At 53.8% G+C, this 20,081-nt stretch overlaps 1 protein-coding gene across 4 annotated transcripts in view; it reads left to right on the top strand.

Moving 5' to 3' along the window:
* The window catches only part of HIVEP3 (HIVEP zinc finger 3), a 470,028-nt gene that overhangs the window by 338,123 nt on the left and 111,824 nt on the right, over positions 1–20,081 (top strand). Inside the window, exon 1 of one of the 4 annotated variants that reach the window (XM_053896699.1) lies at positions 2,224–2,642. The exons of the other annotated variants lie outside the window; for them this stretch is intronic. The gene's annotated coding sequence lies outside the window, so the exon portion shown is untranslated. Of the gene's footprint in view, positions 1–2,223; positions 2,643–20,081 lie in introns of those variants that run through there. 4 annotated transcript variants of the gene reach the window in all.

A 20,081-nucleotide genomic window follows, 5' to 3' on the forward strand; every position in this document is an offset into this window, starting at 1 on the left:
GGGGTGAAACCCTGGCCCAGATTCCCAAGCAGCCAATCCAGTCTAGCTGGGAAGCCCACCTCCCACCCCAGCCCCTAGCCTGGACCCCTGGAGCCCCAGCCACAACTCTCTGTTGGATCGTTCTGCCCCTCCCTGTATTTTTGTCTTTCAGTTTGCCCCCAAGATCATTCATTCGGTTAACAAGCATTTGTCAACTTGTCAGTCCTGGCAGGAGAGAAGGAAGTTCCTTGTAGCTCCCAATCTGGAGAGAGGGGAGATCTCTCCCAGCTGACTGCAGTGTGGGGATACAGCTGCATCTCTAGAGACAGGAAGCATTGGGCTGACTACGGCAGCACAGGAAGGTGACTGAATCCACAAGGAGGTTCCCGTGGGGCAGGGCCACTCCTCAAAGCTGGGGGAAGGCATCATGGGGCCGGAGCAAGGCTGTCATCTGAGCCTTTGCACGAATGACAAAAAGTCACTCCTAGGGGCATATGAATGATGACAAGATGTCCACTTTCTCCCACAAGAGCTGTTCCCACCAGAAATGGTAAGCAGGACAGTGGGGACAGGGCAGGAGTGGCGTGAGGGGCAGGGACCTGACCCAGGGGGCACCCTGTCCCACCCAATTGCCCTAAACAAGGGAGGGACCTGTATCACGGAGAGCAGGCTCGATTCAGGGTGCAAAGGACAGCAGGAGGACTGGAGACCTCATTTCAGACAGAAGAGAAGTCTGTGCAGAGATCCAAGGAGTGAAAGCTGGTGCCAGGTTGGGGAGCAGGGGGCACTGGGCAAAAGGCACGGAGGGCCTGGAGATGTAGCCGGTCAGTGGGGCCTTACACGCCTGCTCAGGGAAGAGGGGACGAGCCAACTACAGCTGAGATCTGGCCCTGGGAGCTGTTGGAAGATGGAGAACACTGGGGTGGTGGTGGTCAACAGAACAGCGGAGGCGTGGCGGTTGGCCAGCAGGTGTGCAACTGTGCATGTGAGTGTGCGGCCCGTGTCCAGCAGCCGCCCCACCCCCACCGGCACCTAGGAGTGTGGTGCCCTCCATTAAAGTGGTGGTCTGGAAGGGGACTGCTTGCTCTGACCTGGCTTTGGAGGGAGGGTGGAGCCTCTGCAGGAAGCTGTTGTATGGAGAAGGCACAGAAATCCCCAGCGCCACTAGCCCTGTCCTATGGGTCCAGGTGGCCTCTGATCAGACAGAACCCATGCCCTTTGATAGGCAGGGCCTTGAATTTGAGGGTGTTGCTTTGGAGCCAGAGGAAGCCCTCCCTGGTCAGCGTAGTGGTCAGTCACCTTGTGGGTCCTTAAGCTTTCATGACCTGGAGGAGTGCCTTCCTCAGTTGGCACCCTGGGCACTGAGGTTGCCTGGCTCTAGTCCTGACTTTGCTCCCAGTCGCCATAACCTCCTGAAGCTGTTCCCTGCCAGCAGAAGCTAGGCTAGAGTCAGCCAAACCCAGGGTCGGCCCTGGTTCCGCAGAGTTGAACCGGGAGCAAATCACCTGACTTGTCTGAGCCTCAGGGTGCTCAAATACAGATCCTGGCTAGGTCTCCAGTACCCCCACCCCTCGCCATTCTGCTCCCTTGGGAAACAGGCCGGTGGGGGCCTGGGGCAGGGGTGGGGGCGTGCAAGTGCGCTGGGGACTGGCCAAAGCCTGGCCCAGTGGGCTTCAGGTCCCAAGCCCTGGGATCCGGCAGTTTCTGGCAAAGTCAGGCCACTGGGAAGCCCCGGGGTGCCCCCTACCCCCATCCCAGCCCGGAGCCCAGGGAGGCCCTGGCCAGGCCCGCCCCGCCCAGTGCTCGGTAGGGCGTATTCCCGCCTTGGGAGGCGCGGGCTTCCCGGAGCGGGGCTGGCACCGGGGGTGGGGGTGGGGGGAGCTAGGAGGGGAGCGCGCACCTTGGGGACGACGATGGACGCCCGCCCGGCCGGGTGCGGCCGAGGCGGGGCGCCAAGCGGCAGGGCCCGGGCGGCGGCGACCGGGGCTTCCCTGACTGCCCTCCCCGGAGGGCCCGGGAGGAAATGACAGCGCGGGAGCCGGGGCGGGCGCGGAGGGAGGGGCGGCGCCCGGAGTGACACGGCCTGTCACCGAGGCGGCCGCCACGCAGACCCTCCCGCGGCCGCCGCGAGCCGGGGATTCCCCAGGCGCAGACCCTCCGCGGCCGCCGCGGGGCCGCCGCGTCCCGGCCCAGCGGGACCCCGGCCGCGGTGGGGGAGGGGGTGGGGATCCCAGAGCGGCGGACCGCGGGGCCCCGGGCACACGCCGAGGCCGAGCGGGCCGGAGAGGCGCCCCGGGCGGGCGCCGGGGTCTCCCGGGCTGGGCGACAGGAAACTCTGGGGAGTGAATGGAAAGAAGTGGGTGGTCCGGCCCCTGCGACTTCCCCTGACATCACTGCCCAAATAAGGAGCTTCCAAGCGGCCGCGGGGCGGCCCAGAGCCGCGCCCGCCGCCGGCGCCCGCCCGCCAGCCCGCCCCGCGCCCACCCCGCGCCGCGTGGGCCGCCTGCGAGCGCCCGGGGCACCGCCGGGCGGAGCCGAGCCGGGCGGAGCCGAGCGAGCGGGCGCTGCCGAGCCGCGCGGAGGCCGGGCGCGCAGCCCAGCGCAGCCCAGCGCAGCCCCGGCGCAGCCCAGCCCGGAGCAGCGGAGCCGCGGCCGGCCGGCAGGTAAGCAGCGAGCGCCCCGCGCGCCGCGCCCCGCCGCGGCCTGGCCGCCCCGGGGCCCCGCACGGCCGCGCGGGCGAGCAGCCCCGGCCGGGGCCGGCAGCGGGCGGACTGGCGGGCGCCGCGCCGGTGGGAGAGGGCTGGGCGCGGGCGCGTGTGCAGGGGCGCGCCGGTGCCAACTCCCGGGACCTCTGGGACTCCTCCGTAGCCCGGGGTTGCCTGGTGCACGCGCTCTCCGCCTGTGTTTCCCAGACGCTACTTCTGTCACCGCCCTGGGGTGACACGAGCGTTCCCGCGTTCACACTTCTCTCGCACACCCGCGCCTGGCACAGCCCCGCTCGCCGTCGGCATGCGCAGCCCCCTGTGCCCCGGGCAGACCCTCACCCCGCCACGCCTCTCAGGCCCGGCGCTGCCTTTCACGGTGGGACACAGCACACCGGCGGGGACTGCTGAAGGGCTTTGGCAGCCCTGGCCACGCTTCCCCCTGGAGGCGGTGGCAGTTTCAGACTGTCACCGCCGACCAGCCTGGTGCTCCTCTGGTATATTGGGAGTGAGTTAAACAACGTAGCTCTGGCTCTTCCCGCCCCCCTTGCAGAATGGCACCTGGCACCGGGGGTGCAGTCTAGGGGGTGCTGTACCTGGCATGGTCGGGAGGGTGTGGTGACTGGCAGGGAGCTACTCCCGGCCTCACAGCATGGGTGTTTCCAGAGCAGCTGCCACTCCGTGGGCATTTCTCTGAGCACCCTCCCCTCTCCTCAACCAATGCAGGGTTCCAGGAGTGGTGGCGGTGGGCAGAACAGGTGCAGATGGTGTCAGCCACCGCTTCTTGCAGGGGGCTCTGTGCAGCGGCTGCGATGGCTTATCTATAAACTATGCAATGTTTTCTTTGACGGTTTGATCAAGGACACGGTGGAAACTGATCCAGTCAAGTTAGGAGTCCGTCACTTAGTGGCTCTGGGCAGATTCTTTAATTTCTTTCAGGCTGCATTTTATCATCTGAAAACTGGGGATGAGGGTCCGCAGAGGAACGTTGTCAGGGAGAATTGAGATCATATAAGCGAGAACGTTTGGTAAATAGAAAGCCCAGTGCACATGCCACTTACCCTGGTTTGGATGATTCTGGGCTGGTATTTGCCATGGCTCTGCTCTGTGATTGAGGGAGATCGAATGCCATTGCTATTCAGTCATCTGCAAGAAAGGGGGCACTAATAAGTGTCCTGTGTGTCTGCTAACAGATTCCCCAAAGTGTGTCCTGTGGAATATTAGCTCTGAAAGCTGCACCGTGAGTAAAGGTTTCCCTGATCCAGTACGTCTGGCAAATTCTGCAAGCTCTCTGTCACCCTTCTGGCCAATCACAATCCACACTGGCAGATTAAAGGTTCTGAGAAGTACTGCAATAAAAGAACCTGTTTAACGTTGTCAAGCCAAGCATTTCCCTAGCTGATCCCCCAGCCCTTTTCAAGTTACACGTGCTTGCTCTCTGAGGAAACAGTGTTTCTGGGGCTACCAGCATTGATGGCGTGGGATTCTGCATTTGCAATCAACTTTGAGAGCCAAAGTCTAATTGCCTTCTTGAATTAACAGTAGGCAGAAGCTCAGAGAGGTTCAGTGGCTCACCTGAGGTCACACAACTGAGCAGCGGCCCAAGATAGTGGTAAAACAGGGACGAGAACCCAGACTCCTCACCTGGTGTCCTCACCCCATTCATTCAGTTACGTCCAGAAGTTGGTAAGTCTCTTCTGGAACCAGTTTTGTCACTTTCTGTGGGCACTCTGCAGTGTATATTTGACAGATACAAAGATTTAAATGAGTAATTGATGAATGAACCAAATGAAGATCAGATGGCTACTGTGTGTCATTTGTTTTGGGAACTTTAGCACGTAAAGATGTGGAACCCAGGGCACCTGGGTGGCTCAGTCTGTTAAGCATCAGGCTCTTGATTTTGGCTCCGGTCACGATCTCACGTTCGTGGGTTCAATCCCCACGTCGGGCTCTGCGCTGGCAGTGCAGAGCCTGCTTGGGATTCTCCCTCTCTCCCTCGCTGTCTACTCCTCCCTCTCCCATGCTCTGTCTTTCTCTCTCTCAAAATAAATAAATAAAATATAAAAAAATAAAAAAGATGTGGAACCCATGGTGAAGAGTAATGGTATCAGCGTCATCATACTCACACATCAATTTCTGAACACAAATCCTTCTCTCCCTGCACACAGACATGCTCACGGTCTGGATCACACATATGCCCCACACATCCACACATGCTCCTACATATGCACATGCTCACCTGCTTCTATACACACACACACACACACACACACACTCCTATGCACACACTGTCACACACATGCATCCTGTTATGCTCCAGGCTGCAGCCAGGAGGCACTCATAGCCATAGGCATGTCCCCTTGTCCACACATCTCCAGAACTTGTGGGGGTGCCTGGCATCTGCTTTCCAAGATGGGTACTGAGCTTATATAGGAAGCCCTTGCAGGGCTAGTCCAATGTTTGCATTTCCCCAGCGTTGTTTCATTCCTTCCATCTGCCATACTGATCTCCCCACCTTCTTCTTCTTCTTCTTCTTCTTCTTCTTCTTCTTCTTCTTCTTCTTTTTGGTCAGCTATCATTTGGTCACACATGATGTGACTGATACAGCTCTGGCTTCTGTGTTTGTGTTAACCAACCATCAAAGCTCTGTTAGGGCAAGGACTTCGTGTCATTTGTTTGATTGGAATCCCCAGCTTCTAGCAGAACGCCTGGCACAGAGGAGAGGTTCAATAAGCATTTATTGAATGAGTGAGCGAGCAAACGACTGCTGGCTGCTGGCATGGCTGCGACCCAGGCCAGCATCCAGGGGGATTCGCTCAACACGTTTGCTAAGTGCCTGCTGGGTCCCAGGCACCTTTCTAGGGATTACGGCAATGCAAACCATTTAATCCTCTGTTCCGGGAGCTTACGTTCCAGTGGGAAGAGAGACAATGAATGGTAAGATAACGCTGAATAGTGATACACACCACAAAAGTGTGACTGTTAGGGAGAAATGGAGGAAGCTAAAGATAGGGCCCAAGGAGTCTTCTCGTGAGGAGTTGACATCTATCCCGGGATCTGAATGACGAAGAAGTGACAGGCATGCAAAGATTTGGGAAAAGAGTATCTGAAGCAGAAGGACAGCAGGTACAGAGGCCCTGCAGCGTGAAGGAGCTGGGCTGAGGGCCCGTGGAGAGGCCACACTTGCAGTTCGTTGTTGACCCCCCCAAGCACCGCTGGGAGGGGGCAGTTGCCGGTGTCCGATCTTCATGGTTCAGTCACGAGAGCCAAACTTGGTGTGTGCTAGGCTTTGGGGACAGGGCTGCCTCTGCCGCCTCAGAGGGCTGCCCTCCCGTCTTGTCTGCCCCCACCCCTATAAATGAGGGAAGACTTGGGCTCCGAAGGCCCCTTCCAACTCTGCCATAATAAAAATTTGATGCCCTGTTTGCAGGAGGTTCACAACAATTCAGGTGGTCCATCTGGAGGGATTGTGAATTACTTGCGCTGCTTCCATTATTAATAACCATGATGTCATACATGTGTGTCGTTCCTGGTCGGCTGCAGAGCCCTGTCTCCTGTTATCCCCTCACTCTGTGGGCTAATCTGCCGGTGGGGGGGCGGGAGGGGGTAGGGTCTAGGAAGGAGGGTCTGGGGGGGCGGGAGGGGGTAGGGTCTAGGAAGGAGGGTCTGGTGGAGCGGGAAGAGAGCTTGGTCACTGCCATTACCACCACTGCAGGTTCATTCAAGCCACTCCTCCAGCCCCTGAATCCCTGCTTCCTCAGCTGCACAGCAGGATACAGGAAAACCTACCTCCTGAAGCCCTGGGGTATGAAGTGAGAACCTGCATGTCCAGGGCCTGGCCCATAGTACCTGTTGGCTCCCATTTTACAAATGAGGAAGTCAGAGTTAAGAGAGATTGTGGCTTTTTTGGGGTCCACTTCTGTTATCTTCACTCTTCCCCGCTCAGGGATGATGGGTGCATAGTAGACTCTGAATAGCTATTTTGTTGAACGCGTTTGCCTCAGGTTGCACATCTAGTAAAGGGCATACCTAGGACTCGAACTCAGGCCTTGGGGCTCTAAAGTCCTTTTCGTAAACACCACACTGTTTGGGAGTAGTTGTCGTGGTTAATAAAGACACATCGTTGGACCCCATTTGTGGATGATCAGAATTACTGCTGCTTTCTCGAGCATCCTAGAGTTGTAAGGTCTCCGCTTCTGAGGCACGGTGTTCTTTGTAAACGAGTCCGTGGATTTCATAAGAAACATTTTGGAACCCTCTGGAAGAAGGTGTGGATGTGAGAAAATGCCCTCCTGAGGACCGAGAGCATGGCTCTTAACCAAGGGCGGCCTTTGCTGTCACCCGAGGGGTTTTTAGCAGAAGAGCTCCAAGTTCTACCCCCAGATGATTCAGAGCCTCTCAGAATGGCATGTGGGCATGTGGAGAAGTGCCTTGTGCTAGAAGGGCAGCCTGGGGATGAGAAGCCCAGCCAGCTGGGTGCCCAGGAAGTCTGGCGGGCCCTACCTCTGCCTCCAGTTTCCGTGCGTCCTTAGTTGTGACTCTAACGCCCTCGACCCAGGCCCACACCAGGTGCATGGTGACAACATGAGCTATAGAGCCCCACAGACCCAAGTCTGCATCTCCTCCTTTCTAGCATGTTCCTTGGCCACACTCCTTAACCTGTCCTAAGCCTCGCTTGCTTGTCTATAATGTGAGAATGCTAACACTTACCTACAAGGTGGCTGTATGGATTATAGGAGACCACCTGTCAGGCATCTTATGAGATATCTGTGCCTGGCCTGTAGCAGGTGAACAGCAAACAGTAGCTTCAGTGATGAATGTAAAAAATTCATGATAATGATAAAAACAGTGACAGGATTTGTGAATCAGCTACTGAAGGGTTCAGTAAAAATGGACCAATTTGCTCCAAACACCAGACTTTCGAGTCTGGCACACTGCAGGCCGTACTTGGCGGTCTGCGGGCTAAGGAGTTACCAGCTGTGCTGTCTTCCCACACCTCGTCATTGGGGGCTGAGTGGGGACCAGGGCCGGCATGCCTCTGACAGATCCATTGGCTCAGAGAGGGGGCTGTGAGGTTTGGAGGTCAGTGTTGATGTTCAGGCTTGTGATCAACCCCATCAGTCTGCTCTCCCACCGCTGAGGCCAATGAACAGGGCAGCTGGGGGGAAACACCTGGCTTGTGGGAAATGCAGGCGGTGCACGAACCTCCTCTGCCATTCATGCATTTACTCACCGACAGTGGACTGTGTCCTCCTGTGGGCACAGCCCGGGGCTAAGCCCTAGGAGACAGTCTGCCTTCTCAAGAAGCTCAGAGTCTCACAGATCCAACCATTCACTAGCCACGTGGCCATAGACAAGTTGCATTTCTTCTCCCGATATCAGTTGCCTCGCCTCTAGAATGGGGTTGTTCTGGCTACTTTACCAGAGGAATATTCTGTTGTTTGAAGGACCTGCCTGTCTCCGGGGTGTGAGGTTTTAGGGTCTCTACTCGAACGGTCGGGCAGAGCACGAGGGGTTTGGAGCCAGAAGAAACTCCACTCTGCTGCTGGCTCTGCCACGTCCTTGCTGTGTGATTTGCTGCATTTTTTAACTTCTCTGTTTCCTTTTTCTCACTGTATAATGTGGTTATGACACCTTTGTTGCAGGGCACTATGCGTGTTAGGTGAGATGATGATAGAGAATCTGGCTCTCAACGAATGTGACTCCCATTTCCTTTCCGTCTGGCTCTTGGCTCTACTGTCCTGTGTGTTGCTGTTTTTTGGAGAGTCCCCCCTACCCACTGCTGCCCAAACTCATCAGGTGCCCAGGAATGGGCACGGCGGGGGCGGGGTGGGGGTAGGGGGGCAGACGGCCAGATTGGAAGTCCAGGAAATAAGCACGTGCTTCTTGGTGAAATGTGGGCATGGGAAGGTGTTTCCAGCCCAAGAGGAATCAGGACCAGGATGCAGAGCCGGGAGTCCTGGGTTCTGTCCTGCACCCACCACTGGGTCACCGTGTGTCATTTGCCAGTTCCCTCCCCCTCTCTGGACCTCAGTGTCCTCCCTGGGGCCAGTCTGCAGGATCCCCTGGCTTTCTTCCTGCTCTGAGAGGCCTGTCGGCCTTTGATGTCCAAGCGGAGCGCTGAGTGGCCACAGGAACAGAGTAGGTTGGCTGGGTGTGGGGATTTCACCAGCTTTTTCCAGCCTGGGCTCGGCTGGAATCGATTGTGCAGAGAGGCCGGCACACAGCCCCTGGGCCAGAAAGAGACTGTGGTTTCTAACTGACAGAGCTGCTCCCGGAGAGGAGGCAGGTGAAGGGACATTAATGGCATTAAATTAAATTAAAAGAGGGGCATTGGTCCTTTTTTTTTTTCCTTAAAGAAAGCCCAAAAGGCTCAAACCGCCTCCTTCCCCAATAGCTTTCCTTTTCTTTGAGTTAAGCAGTGTGTTTGGCTGGGAAGAGTTTGTTTTCAGGTCACCTGGAGGGACGCAAGAGGTTTGCAGAGCAAAACTGAGCATTTAGATATTCATTTACCAAGTATCTGTTGAACACTTACCAAGTGTCAGGCACTGTTCTAGGCGCAGAGCTGCAGCAGTGGTCAAAACAGACAGCAGTCAGTGCTCTCCTGGAGCTTAGAAACCAGCAGAGGGAGGCATACATTGCAAAAGGGGCACCAAAATGTGTAATATGCCAAATGGAAAAAAAGCCGTGGAGGGAAATAAAGCAGGGTAGGAAGCTAGAGAATGCCAGGGGGAGGGATCCAGGGGGCCCTCGTTTGTAGGATCGTCAGGGAAGTTTTCACTGATAAGGTGACATTTGAGCAAAGCCACGAAGGAAATGTAGAACTGAATAGACTAATTTGAGAAGAATGTCCTTTTTCCATGGCATACATGGAAAGATCCAGACTTCTGGGTCTTTAATATGCAAGATCTACGGAATGATCTTATTTGGAGCTAACCTGGTCAGCTCAGCCAGGCAGCTCAGACTCTGAGCTATCCTGCTCTATATACAGGATACCGAATCTAATTCATGATTGTCGTTATAGCAACGCTAATAATAATAACAGTGAGCTGGATAGGACTCTAAGTGAATTGGGCTCCGGGCCTGTCCTCAAAGGCTGTCTTATTCTAACAAGGTAGAAGGTATCACCTCCATGTTGCATCTGGAAACTCTGTATATGGAGTGACAAGCCCAGGACCATCTTCCAAGTGAGGGGTAGAGTGGACCCAAAGTCGACTTTGCATCGGACACCGTGTGTCTCCTTCAGGACCACTGGGCACCCAGCTTACCACTTTGCAGGTGGTAGGGGATAATATTTCTTGAAAACAAAATAAATCCATAGACTAAGAAAGTATGACGGCTAAAGCAACGTGGGACTCTGGACTGGCACGGAAAATGGACATTAGTGGAAAAACTGGGGAAATACCAAGTCTGTAGTTGAGCTAATAGTAATGTACCAAGATCAGTTGCTTAGCACAGGCGGACCTTGGTTATGTAAGAGGTGAGCATTAAAGAAAACCGGGTGAAGGGTATAGGGGAACTCCCCTCTGTCTTTGCAAATCTTGTGTCCGTATGAGATTATTCCAAAGCTGTAAGTTTGTATAAAAATAAGTGAATAAATCCACATATACTCCGGCCACTGGCCTCCTCGGGGTTACTGAGGCAAGTCATAAAAGGTCATTAAGTAATTGAATCCCCGCTGTTATTAGTCACCCCGAGTGTGCTACCTGGAGCTGCCTGTGTGAGAGAGAAGAAGCAAAAGTATAAACCGGCGTGTGGCATGATGCTAGGGGAGAAATGTTCTCTTGGAGGTATCTCCCCTGGAGACTGCCCCCAAATGAATTCCTAGTATACCGTCTGACCTACATTTTAGGCGATTCCAAGTATGCCCTTTACACGTGACGAAAGTTCACCAGCTCATTTTCGCCTGATGCTACAGCAGACAGATGGAAACCTAGTTTTATCTGTGGAGCTGTATCACGTGACTGTATGAATCGTAGTGAGTAATGGCTGAGAAGGAGTGGTGCCAGGTAGTGAGAACAGAATCGGAGAACTGGAAGGGCTTATTACTGCGAATCGGGTTTTCTTTTAGGGTGGAAAACATTTACGACCAGCGAAGGGTGTCTTCTGGGTCGAAGGAAAGAGCCTGCGGTCAAGGGATTCTTAAGGTTTGGTCCCTACGTGCTGTGATTCCCCATTCCCAAAACACGTGAGCTGGCTTCGGTGGATCTCTGGAGACCCTCCGTCTGAGAACCTCTGAGCCCAGAGCAGGTGATTGGCCCCGGCTCGCCTCACAACTGCAGAGCACCATGACTTAGCGTGCCTGGGCAGCTTGGTCTCCTAGGTGCTTCCAGAAGGCTCGTGTCACTCCACACGTTGCCTTGGTGTGTGGGCATTTGGTGTTGCCCTGGAGTACAGGAGGGGCAAAAGATGCTCAGACGGGGGACAGGAAACCATCGTCCTAAGTCTATCAGAAAGCGTTTCATGTTTACAAGTGTAGGATTGCCCTCCGAGATGGGCTCTTTATTTTTCAGCGGGCTCTGATCTTGTAAAATAAAGAACTCCAGCATTGCCCACGGCGTGCTCCGTAGAACATAGGTGCAGAGGGGTGGAAAGATGTGTTACAGGGAGAAAATAAAAGTGTTGCAGCCACGTATCATAAGGGCTGTATACTGCAGGACTTCTGGGTCTTTAATATGCAAGATGTGCATTGGAAATGTCCAAAAAAGTGTGTGTGGGAGAATGTGTGTGCGTGTGCGTAGAGGCGGGTATTATGTGCAGTTTTCCAAGCTTGACTGATCAGAGAATTCACATATAGCTCATATAGATGTACCTATAAGACATAGGACATACGTATATGAATATACGCGTGAGGAATGTATGTGTATATACAAGGAGTAGCTGGACTAGAGTTTCATACGGAAACATTTGGGGGAACACTAGAGTTATCTGAGGTCAAAGCTGAAAAAAACACGAATGCTAAATTGTGGCTCTAAAACTTGGTTCTGCATATTAGTTTCAACATGTCAGTTTCACACATTTTTTTCCTATTTTGTTAACTTAATTTCTTTTTTCTCAGAAGAAAAGTGGCAACTCGCATGCAAACGATCCTCCCTCCTCCCCTCCGGGTTGTGTTCATGGGAGACAGAAGTAATGTCATTGAAATGAGGGTAACCAAGCCCATGTGACCACTCAGCGGTGGGCCTCTAACCCAGAAACCCACCTGTGACATTGGTGTTTCTAGAGCTAAAAAAGAACCACATTAAAAAATGCCACTATGGGCCAAAATCTGGTCTTTGTCAAGTCTGGCTTTTGCATGTGAAATCTGCACATACACAGGTGTGTTTTTCACACTGAAAGGAGAGCACTGTTACTGGTCCGTGTGCCTGTCCGTGGACGTGCCCGGGTGGGTGAGGACACATTTTGATTTGATGACCGTTTCGAGCTAGGCTGATCCTCACAGCACCCCCAGATCGCAGCCTTTCCCCACTCCATGTTGCCCCCAGGGGAGAGTCCTGTACACTGCCTGCCTGCCTTGTTGAGACCTTCCAGCAGGGCCCCACCTCAGCCTCCGTGTTCCCTGACTCCCGTCCCCACAACCCAAACCCTGCTCTCCTCCTCCAGGCACATCCCAGGCATGTCCACATCCCATCCAAGGTGCAGGGTCCAATCCCATTCTGTGATTGCCTCTGTCAGAAACTGAATTTCAATTTCCTCACCTGGTATTATGAGAACAATGTGCTCTTAAAGACTCCACGAATAAATAAGGGAGACATGGCAGAACGAGGAAACATTTAAGGTGGGGGAGGGGTCCTTTCTCTACGGTTTAGCTTGGGGTGGGGAAGCCTCACAAACATCTCATTTGAGGACAACATCTTTGGTTCAACTCATCCCTCAGACCCTGACCTGTCCCACATCTGAAATGTGTGATCTGAGATGTTATTTGAAGTCTTTAATCCTCTCTTTCTCTGGCCATAAACATGGGCGGAAGCTACCACCTCCCTCTTAGGGTGTCGATTCAGTGCAATGAAGCCTGTGGGGAGCCTAGAGCAGGTCCTGGTGCATAGAAAGCTACATGTTACTTGTCATCGCTATTTCTGAAAACTCCATCAACTAAAAAACAAAACAAAACAAAACAAAAAAACAAAACAAAACCAGGCAAGTCTTTAAAAGTGTGCAAAAGATATAAATAGGTAGTTCACAAAATAGCCCATGAACGTGGACTAATGCTCTAGCTACCAAAAACCGAAAGATTGTGCGTTAGAATGCTTACAGATGGCAACAATGTAAAAACAAAGAGAGATCTAGTGGTGGCAGGGGTCAAAGGGAACGCGTGAGCCTAAATTGGTATCAATGCAAATGAAAAATGTACATGCCCGCTTCTATCCAGCAATTCCCCAGCTGTAGGAAGATGCACGTGCACCAAGATGTGCTTGCACAAGGGAGAAATTGTTTGAAGTAGGGAGAAATCGGAAGGGCCCTCAGTGGCCGGCAGTGGCAATGCTTAAAAATCTATTATGGTGCGTTTGTCACCGTGGAATGTTTTGTGGCCATTTAAACAGAAAAGTGAATCTGTAGGTCCCAACATGGGAAAACATTTCCAACATAGTCTTAACTGGAAAAAAGGTTTCTGTGTGATAAGTTTAATACAATCCCATTTTTATACAGAGAAAGTTAAACAATTATGTATGCACCTGCACACTGAAATATGTTTTTGTGCTCATGGCAACAGAGTGAGAACATACCGGGGAACTGTTAGTAGAACCACAGTCTCTTTCTGGCCCAGGGGCTGTGTGCCGGCCTCTGCACAATCGATTCCAGCCGAGCCCAGGCTGGAAAAAGCTGGTGAAATCCCCACACCCAGCCAACCTACTCTGTTCCTGTGGCCACTCGGCGCTCTGCTCGGACATCAAAGGCCGACAGGCCTCTCAGAACAGGAAGAAAGCCAGGGGATCCTGCAGACTGGCCCCAGGGAGGACACTGAGGTCCAGAGAGGGGGAGGGAACTGGCAAATGACACACGGTGACCCAGTGGTGGGTGCAGGACAGAACCCAGGACTCCCAGGCAGTTTCATCTAGGGAGTAGAATTTGGGAGGGAAGAGCGCCTGGGTGACTCAGTCGATTCAGTGTCCGATTCTTGGTTTCGGCTCAGGTCATGATCTCATGCATGGGATCGAACCCCACATCAGGCTCTCTGCTGACATCGTGGAGCCGGCTTGGGATTCTCTCGCTCTCCCTCCCACTCTGCCCCTCCCCTGCTCCTGCCCACACTCCCTCAATTCTCTCTCTCTCTCCAAATAAATAAATACACTTTTTAAAAAATTGGGGAGGGTGGGGAGGCACTTGCCCACATTTTACGTTAAATACTTCTGTGGGTATTTTAAAATATTTTTTAAACGAAACAAAAAAGAGAGCCCAAGGAAATGAAAAGACTAATACTAATCTGTGCAGTATAGGATCATCGAGAAGATTAACTGAGATGATACTTGACAAGCAACACAGTGCCTGGTGCTTTAGCAAGTGCCCTTGGAATACTTATTTCCTTTTCCGTTCCTGCATGGACTGTGTGCCACCTCCTGTCCCCTCTGTGGCCATCCCAGTGTTTTCCCCAGACTGAAGGCTCCTAAACACGCCTGCTGACACACTGTGTGCCTGCCCTTGAGGGGCCCCCAGCCCCATCTGGGGAGCCCGCCCTGTCTCAGTTTCCAGAAGTTCCCCTGGGGTCTTTTCTCATGGTCCCCACACCTCCTGTCTGCCAGAAGATGCCTCTCCTCACCTTTCAGTATGGGGCCATCTTGGTCACCAGCACATTCTGAGGGTGAATCTTATCATTTGGGTCAAGTCGGCTCACGGATTTCTCTTCTGTTTCCATTCAGGGCCAGGCTTTCCCACCCCGCGCCCCCCCCCACCTCTTTCCTGGGGCATGTGGGCTTTCCTGGGTCCCTTCCCCCCCTGGCTTCCACCTGGTCCTAATGAATTCCATCATGTCTGCTTAAAATCACTTTACTTCCAATTTGCTAATTTAATTCTAGTCTTACAGAATTTTGGCAACCCTGCCAAATTGGGTGCCAGATGCAGATTTAATGAGCATATTTTCAGTTCTTTCTTTCCTGTCTGCATGAAGATGCTGAAGAGAACAGGGTTTGGAATGAGTCCCCAGGGGGCTCCCTGGAATATCCCTCCCTGGGTTTGACCCTGAGCCACCGGGCTCTGACCTTCCAGCCAGGTCTGTCCCCCGTGGGACGGGAAGAGTTCGTGTTCTGTTCCTCCGGGAAGGGAGTCATTGCATTTTCCTCCCTGTCCTAGAAGCCCCAACCCAATTCCCATCATTTGGACTTCACAGGAAATGTATTTGGAGAAAATTGCTTATTTCCTCCGGCCCATGTCTTCCAGCAGCCATGTGCATGCAGTTCAACAGATGTTCAAGGATTCGTCTATTCTATTTCACAAACACATACTGAGTGCTTTCTAGAGTGATTTCTCAGTGTTTTCTGTTGACTCCCTGCAAGAGAATTATGGGCCAGGGGAAAGCGGGGCTTGGGAAAATGCAAGAATCCTGGGGCCTGCCCCTCGGCTATAGAATCCAAGAGTGTACAGGGTGGAGGCTGGGATTCCACCCCCCAGGGGATCCTTGTGCCTCCAGCATTTCCCTGTGTTACTTCATTTCAAATTCAAACCAACCCCTCACGGAGACATTTTTATCTCCAAGAGTAAGACTCAAAGAAGTCAAGTGGGTGGCTCAAGGCACGTAGTGGTGAATATCAAAGCTGGGACTGTGCTAGAGGCTTTTTGATTCTAAGTATAGGGCTCTTTCCATCTCCCCGTCACAGCGGCTCAGGACCCGTGATCACGATGCACGGCTCACGACTGACACACAGCCTGCCTGTGCCTGTCGTCGTAACCCACACGGGCCCTACTTTACAGGCGAGGAAACGGAGACTCGGCTGTTTTCACTGCCAAGCTGCCAGGCGTGCAGCCCTGTAAAAGCAGGAGCCAGGACCCACACCACATCTGATTGTAACTTCTGTGCCAAGCGGCGCAAAGGGCTGAATGGAGAATAAGTGGGAGTTCCTTCACGGAGCGGGAGAAACCCAGCAAAGCTCTGTGGCAGTGAAGCCCTTGCCTTTGGGCAAAAGTCACCTCTGTTTCTGAGCCTTGGGCTTGTCCTCGGCACAAGGGCAGGGTTGGTGATTTCCAAACACTTAAAACAGTGGGGCCTCCTGCATTCCCTCCTTGTAGCCCAAATACAACCTTACACGGTATCACGGTTTATACCAACAACACTGGAGACACTTGAGTGGCTCTGGGCTTTCTAGAAGGCAACTTGGGAACATCCTGTTTAGCCTCCAGCATGGGTCATCCATGAGCCTCCTCCCCCGCCCCCTGCCCAAAGTGACGTGGTGCCTGTGGCCTCAGCTTTGGAGTCTGGCACGCCGGGGTCCAGTCTGGGCTCCACCACTGTCTGAATGCGTGACCTTGAGCAAGTTGTTTGCTTTCTCTGACTCTCGGCTCCTCTGTAAGGTGAGGATGAGAATAGTTGAGTCCAGGGGAAGAATAAATGAGCTAAGTGCATACAAAATACTCCGCACAGGACCCAGCATGTGGAAGTTGTGTTAACTCTCGTTTTCCTTAGATACAACATGAGAGATTAAACAGTCATGGCAAGTATTTCCCAGGGCCTGAGGGACACCCTGTCGTCTAAGTGTTGTGGACAGTAAGGCGCAGATATTTGTTAGTCTCTACGGGGGATGCGATCTCATTCTTAGAGGAACCTCCCAGGGCAGTGAGGGGAGCTTTGGGAAGAAGCAGGGTTCGAACCTGGCTTCTCAGACCCGACTCCCAGGGCAGAAATGCAGAAGGCTGGCGGGACTCGCCTCCAGTAAAGGCATAGCCGGGGACCAGCTGGTCTCATGACAGTGGCTGCTTCCCTCTTTGGGCCCCCATCCCAGGTAGGGCCCAGGCTCGGAGAAGCCCAAGGAGGGGTGGTAGGATCAGAGCAGCGTGGGGGTCAGGGCCAAGGGGGTGGCCAGCAGATCCCAGCCTTTGGTGGCAAAAGCAGAGAAGGAAAGGCTGAGATGCTATATAGACCTGCAGCTCAGGGGTGGTGAGGCGGTGAAGGAGGGGGGGACAGCTTTCCACAGGGGTGCCGGTGATGAGGCGAGAGTGCCAGCCCAGCCCCGCAGTCACATCCCTGGGGGGGAAATCCCTCCGCCCTCCCCCACCGCGCAGTGGTCCCCAAACCCTGGAAGGGGCTCTCATGCCCGCAGAGCCACAGTGACAAGAGAGAGTGAGTGTGTGAGAGCCAGTGGAGCACCAAGGAAGGGACGTTTTCCCCCTCAGCGGGGTTATTTCTGGCTCTGCTCCTGCTGTCACTGTGGAAACTGCACGTGCCCGGTTCGGTGTGGAAACATGATGAGTTTTCCAAGGCTGATGTGCACCAAGCAGTCAGCCAGGAAGCCGCTGTGGCTGCTGCTGGTAGGATGTGAGTGTATACCTCCCCCCCCCAACCACTGCTCTTGTCTCCTGACTCTCTCTCTCTCTCTCTGCCTGTGCTGCCTTTCTCCTGAAGCTATATTTGGGGGAGATGTGTTTCATGCAGCATGATAGGCAGAATAATGGCCTCCAAAAGATGTCCATGTCCCGATTCCCAGAACCTGTGAGTATGTTACCTCGCGTGGCAAAGAGGCAGCAGATAGCATTCTGGCTGCTAATCAGCCAACTTTAAAATCGGGAGATTATCCTGGATTATCCACTTGAGCCCAGGGCCATCACAAGGCCCTTGAAACGTGGAAGGGGGAGCAGAAGAATCAGATTCGAGGAAGGCTCTGCCAGCCGTTACTGACTTTGAAGGTGGAAGGAGCCATGAACCAGGGAATTCGAGCAGCTTCTAGAAGTTGAAAAGGAAAAACAAACAGAACGGATCGTCCCTAGAGCCTCCAGGAGAAACGGAGCCCTGCCAGCCCCTTGATTGTAACCCAGTGAAACCCAGTGAAACCCAGTGAAAATGCATGGATTTCTGTCCCCCAGAACTCTGAGATCATAAATTTGTGCTGTTTGAAGCCACTGAATTTGATGGTGATCTGCTACCGTGACAGCGAGTAGCATACACCCGGGAGGCTGAGGCTGATGTGGCCAGAGTGCCTCAGAGGGGAGAGTCGCAGACGTGTTCTTCTGTTTTCCTGAGGTCTGGTCACAGGTCCCCGCTGGCTAGCTTGCTGTCCAGGTGGGAGAGTGACTTCCCCTCTGGGAGCCTACAGCTCCTTAGACCCCCAGGCGGGGTCTCCTGCAGGTGCACGCTGTGAAGGTGCTGTCTCCGGTGCTGTCTCCGCCGCCTGGAACACCACCCCTCTCCCCTCTGTCAGCCCTCCAATTCTTCAAGGCCCCCTGTCCCGTCCCCTCTAAGTAACTTCTTCCTCTGACACCTGGTGCCACCCCTGTGGAACCTGACACTCTGGTGACTTTGCATTGTCTGGGTTTTAACCACCAGCCTCTGCTGCTCCTCCCCCAACACCCACCCACCCACCCACCCACCGGCCACACAGCAGGGAGTTGCCAGAACCGAGAAGGCCGAGTGGATTCGCTGGTTAGAGCTGGTCATGCCCAGACATGTAGGAGCCACTCTCCGTGCCGAGGGGGTCTACACTTGCCCACGGGACACCCAGGGTCAGTCCTGGCTGTGGCGTTTGGGAACCCTTGGGCAGATCAGACTGGAGGTGAGCAAGATCGATGGATATGAAAGCCCTTGAGCAAACTGCGGTCATGGGTAACCTTTCTCCCCAAGGTGCAGCCCAGGAGTGACAACTATTCTCCCACGTGGGGCATATGCCACCCTTCTGCCTGAGAGCCCCTTTTCCCTTGCTTTCCTGGGTCCTTCCCATATGCCTGGAGCTGGGCAAACCTAGAGAAAACATGGAGCTCCAGGGTCGGGACGTGGGGAGGCCGGTGAGGTGCCCGAGACGCAGAGTCCAAGGTAGTGTGTCCCTCAGTGTCACACAGATGGAGCCTGGAAGGTCTAACCCCACGGTCCCTTTTATAGATGAGGAAACTGAGGGCTGGAGAGTGGAAACGCCTTGCTCAAGGGCGCAGGGGGAGCTCCTGGCAGAGCTGGGACCAGAACACCCCTCTGTCACCTTCAGCTCCAGGGCGGGTCCCCTCTGCCTCCAATTAAATGCGTGAGTAAGTGGCTGAGTGAATTTATTACTCCAACACTGTTTCTTGGGTGCCTACTCTCTGTTAATACTCTGTGAGGGGCTGGGCTGCAGCTTGGGAACAAGACAAACAGTCCTTCCCTGAGAACTTACACTCTTTAAGGAGAGAGTGAGTAATTATGCATTAGCTCCCTGATTACAGTGGTGATGAATGCCGTGTCGGGGATGGTCGGATGGTCGGAAGTCGCGGGCTGTGAATAGTTGTGCAGGATAGTCCAAATGGGGAGCCTCCTCGTCAGTGTGCTTCCATGTAAGAGTTTCTAATCCAATTTGGAAGACAGGACCACTGTGTCCTCAAAGGAATAGCACAAGGCTGTGGTAAGAAGTGAAGGAGCTAGGCTGGAAGGAGGGCCCAGAATTACAGCCCTAGCCCCTTACCTTCGGTCTCTCCCTGTTTTGGTTAACAGATCAAGTGCGGTCAGCCCTCACTGGGCGGGGCGGGGGGGGGGTCTTAGAGGAGGGGGGGTGTCTTAGAGGAGGAGCCCCGCAGCCAGGAAGGCAGGGGAGACCAGCAGGTGGAACAAGGCATTGCCCTGTCCTGGACTGGATGCGTGCGATGGCAGAAGGGGCTGGAACCCAGGCTTCTCTGCCTGGACAAAGTCTGGCTCTCAGCATTGCCTGGAAGGAACCTGGCTTCTAGGAACTTAGGCGTCTCTCCCTCCCACCAGCTCACTGTGGGGCTTTGTACCCTCACCTCTCTGTATGAAGAAAGCCCAGGGAACAGCACAGAAATAGGTTTGTGCTGTTGTTTTGTTAAAGCTCCCTGCCTGTCTGTCGGGTGGGGCCCCAGATGACCCGGGGGCCAGTTCTGTCTCCCACACACTGGCTGGAGGGAGGGCTCTCAGGAGCTGCTCCTTTCCCTGAGCCCTATTTTATCTGTAAAATGAAAGTGAGAAAGACCAATTACTCCCAATTGTTAAAATTGGAAAAAGAAAGAAAAAAAAAGGAACAGATGTGCAAGGGTGTTTTAAATCCTTGGCTCATAAAGACATAGAAGATGCCACCAAATGAGAGCATTCCTTCAAGGATCAACAGGGCACCTTGCATCATTTGCAGAGTCGGAGACCCAGCTTGGCTTCAGGAGGAGCAGAGAAGGATGCCTGGCTCCTTCTGTTTGCTTTTCTTTAATCGGGAAGAATTATTCTGGCTGATAAATAATATCCACTCCTCAGCAGGGAGTTAGAACAGAAGGGGTTCTTTAGAGATGGGCTTG

This window comes from Panthera pardus, unplaced genomic scaffold (genome assembly GCF_024362965.1).
Source record: "Panthera pardus isolate Hobbes unplaced genomic scaffold, ASM2436296v1 HiC_scaffold_11, whole genome shotgun sequence".
NCBI lineage: Eukaryota > Metazoa > Chordata > Mammalia > Carnivora > Felidae > Panthera > Panthera pardus.